General features: G+C 38.6%; 1 pseudogene; it reads left to right on the top strand.

The window, feature by feature from the left end:
- The first annotated feature begins 3516 nt into the window (after window positions 1-3516).
- LOC113319940 lies at window positions 3517-3616 on the top strand (annotated as a pseudogene).
- Window positions 3617-3864: the final 248 nt, after the last annotated feature.

Here is a 3864-nt window from a genome sequence, read left to right as displayed (position 1 = left end):
CAGTAACAAGATAATTCACTATATTTGCATACCAAGGTGATTTGGAAACAATGACAATTGTTCATCAGGAAAACTATCCCTTACAGGAAGGGAATTATTAGGGGAACTAACAACTAGCCTAGACAAGTGGTCTGCTACCACATTCTCTGCACCCCTTTTATCTCTAATGTCTGGACAAAATTCTTGTAACAAAAGGATCCATCTAATCAATCTAGGTTTGGTATCCTTCTTAGTCAAAAGGTATTTCAAAGCAGCATGATCAGTATAGATTACGATCTTAGAACCAAATAAATAGGATCTAAACTTATCCAACGCAAACACGATGGCTAGAAATTCCTTCTCAGTAGTTGTATAGTTCATTTGGGCATCATTCAAAGTTTTGCTAGCATAGTAAATCACATGGAGTAATTTGTTTTCTCGCTGAACTAGCACAACGCCTATAGCATAATCTGAAGCATCACACATAATTTCAAAGGGTAGGTTCCAGTTAGGTTCCTGGACTATCGGGGCAGTAGTGAGTAAAGTCTTAAGCTTATCAAAAGTCTTTAAGCAAGCATCATCAAAGACAAACTTAACATCTTTTCCAAGCAAATTGCAAAGAGGTCTAGAAATCAAGCTAAAATCCTTAATGAATCGACGGTAAAAACCTGCATGCCCTAAGAATGACCTAATATATTTTACGTTTTTTGGGACCTGTAGAGTCTTAATAAGGTCAATTTTGGCTTTGTATACCTCTATACCCTTTGAAGAAACGATGTGCCCTAAGAAAATTCCTGATTCAACCATGAAATGGCATTTTTCCCAATTAAGCACTAAATTCTTTTCCTTACACCTAGTCAACACTAATGTCAAATGATGCAAGCACTCATCAAAAGATGAACCAAATACTGAAAAATCATCCATAAAGACCTCTAAAAACTGTTCTACCATATCAGAAAATATGCTCATCATACAACGCTGAAAAGTCACAGGGGCATTACAAAGCCCAAAAGGCATGTGTCTATATGCAAAGGTACCAAAGGGACATGTAAAAGTGGTTTTCTCCTGGTCTTCTGGGGCAATAACGATCTGATTATATCCAGAGTAGCCATCTAAAAAGCAATAATGACTATGTCCAGCTAATCTCTCTAGCATCTGGTCGATGAAGGGAAGGGGAAAGTGGTCCTTCCTTGTGACCTTGTTCAATTTCTTATATTCAATACACACACGCCATCCCGTGGTCACTCGGGTTGGGATTAATTCATTATTATCATTCTGGACTACAATGATACCTGATTTCTTGGGGACAACCTGAACAGGGCTGACCCACTTACTGTCTGAAGTTGTGTAAATAATACCCGCATCTAACAACTTAAGCACCTCTTTTCGAACTACCTCTTTCATGTTAGGGTTCATTCGACGTTGCATCTCCCTAGAAGGTTTGCAATCTTCCTCTAAATGAATCTGATGCATACACACAGTAGGACTTATACCCTTAATGTCTGCTATAGTCCACCCTAAAGCTTCCTTATTGTCTTGAAGTACTTTTACTAGCCTACTTTCCTGATCACTATCCAAATCGGAAGCTACAATCACAGGTAAAGTATCAGATGGGCCTAAAAACACATACTTTAGAGTATCGGGTAGTGGTTTAAGGTCCAACTTTGGGAGCTCTTCTAAAGAAGGAATTAGGGTAGTCTCAGAAACTGGTAACGGTTCGAACCTAGTTTTCCATCTATCAGTGTCTAACACAGGGGTAGAATCTAATAGATCATTCACTTGTTCAATAGTGCTATCGTCATCAAAATCTAAACCAAAATGGGATAGAAAACTTTCTAATGGGTCTTCAAATAAAATGTTTGGTAATGACTTCTGAACTAAGGCTTCTATCATGTTCACCTCTTCAAAACATGTGTCATCTAGCTCATAAGGTAGCTTACTGACATTAAAAATGTTCATCTCTATAGTCATATTACCAAAAGATAAATTCATCACACCATTTTGATAATTAATGATCGCATTCGACGTAGCTAAAAACGGGCAACCTAAAATCACAGGTATCTGGTTCTCTGGGTCAGGGACAGGTTGAGTATCTAGGACCACGAAATCCACTGGATAGATAAACTTATCGACCTAAATAAGGACATCCTCAATAACACCTCGAGGAATTTTAACATACCTATCAGCTAACTGCAGTGTTATCTGAGTAGGTTTCATTTCACCAAGTCCTAGTTGTAAGTACACATGGTACGGAAGTAGGTTCACACTGGCTTCTAAGTCAAGTAAAGCTTTTTCTACCCCATGCGTTTACCTATTGTACAAGCAATGGTTGGGGAACCTGGGTCTTTGTACTTTGGAGTTGTAGTGTTTTGAATAATTGAACTTACGTGACTATCTAAAAAGGCTTTCTTATGGACGCTAAGTTTTCGCTTTCGCGTACACATATCCTTAAGGAACTTGGCATAAGCAGGAATGTGCCTAATTGCATCTAATAAAGGAAGGTTTATGGTAACTTGCTTAAAAACTTCCAATATATCATTAAAGTTGGATTCCTTCTTTGTTGGTACTAATAGCTGAGGAAATGGGGCTCTAGGCACAGAATCAGACCTCTCAGGAACTGAGTTGGCATCATCAGAAATTTTATCAGTTTCCTTAGCTAGTGGTCCTGAGGGGTGAACTACAATATGTTCACTATCGGGGATGGTTACCTGATTGTCTACTATTCTACCACTCCTAAGGGTTCTAATAGCATTCAATTGATTCGATGGTTTTGTACCTACTTCATGAACTCCTATAGGATTGGGATTAGTATGACTAGGGAACCTACCATTATCTCTATCACTTAAGTTCTTAGCTATTTGGACGACTTGAAGTTCTAAATTAGCAAGGCTCTGAGCATTAGTTTGAAAATTCTGCTTGGTTTCCTGTTGAAAACTAACATGGCCCTATGCTAACATTTCCTGAGTTTTTGCTAACATCTTAATAGATTCCTCTAAGCTAGTCGTTTTATTTTCTGGGCCTGATGTATTCCTAGTGTAGCCAAAACCTGGGGGAGCATTAGAATTATTAGACTGACCTTGACTCTGGACCTTAGACCATGAAAAGTTCGGATGGTTTCTCCAACCAGGATTATAGGTTTCTGAATATGGGTCAAACTTCTGACGATTATCAAACCTAGTGTTATTATATAGAGCATTGGTTTGCTCTTCATTATTCTTGCCTTCCCAAAAAGGCTCCAATCTACCACTAGTGTTACCCACTTCTAAAGCTTCTAACCTTTTCGCTGTAGCAGCAATTTTGGAATCTGATTCATAGCCTCCTTCTACCCTATTAACGTTTCCTCTGCCGAGAAGAATTGTTTTCTGGGGTCCCCTACTACTTTCCCATTGTTGGGTCTTTTCGGCGACTTCATGCAAATATGTCATCGCGTCATCAACTGTTTGGTTCTCAAATCCACCAGTACACATAGATTCTACTGTGGTTGTGGTGGGATAATCTAAACCCTTATAAAGGATCTGAACTAACCTAACCTTCTCTAAACCATGATGAGGACATTGGGCCAATAAATCATTGAACCTTTCCAAATACCTATACAAAGTTTCTCCCTCCTGTTGAGAAAACGTGCAGATTTGCGTCCTAATAGACGATGTTTTGTGCCTAGGGAAAAACTTGTTCAAAAAGGCAGATGTAAGTTGTTCATACGTTTCGATTGACCCGGAAGCCAAACTATATAGCCACGATTTAGCTTTATCTTTCAGGGAAAAGGGGAATAACCTAAGTTTCAAAGCATCATCATCTAGGTTTCTAATCCTGAGGGTACTACAAATTTCCTCAAAGTCCCTAACATGGAAATAGGGGTTTTCATTTTCTTTCTCTAAAAATATT

The sequence above is a fragment of the Papaver somniferum genome, chromosome 10 (genome assembly GCF_003573695.1).
Source record: "Papaver somniferum cultivar HN1 chromosome 10, ASM357369v1, whole genome shotgun sequence".
In the NCBI taxonomy this organism is placed as follows: domain Eukaryota; kingdom Viridiplantae; phylum Streptophyta; class Magnoliopsida; order Ranunculales; family Papaveraceae; genus Papaver; species Papaver somniferum.
The sequence above is the reverse complement of the archived record's forward strand: the minus strand, read 5'-3'. Positions and strand labels throughout refer to the sequence as shown.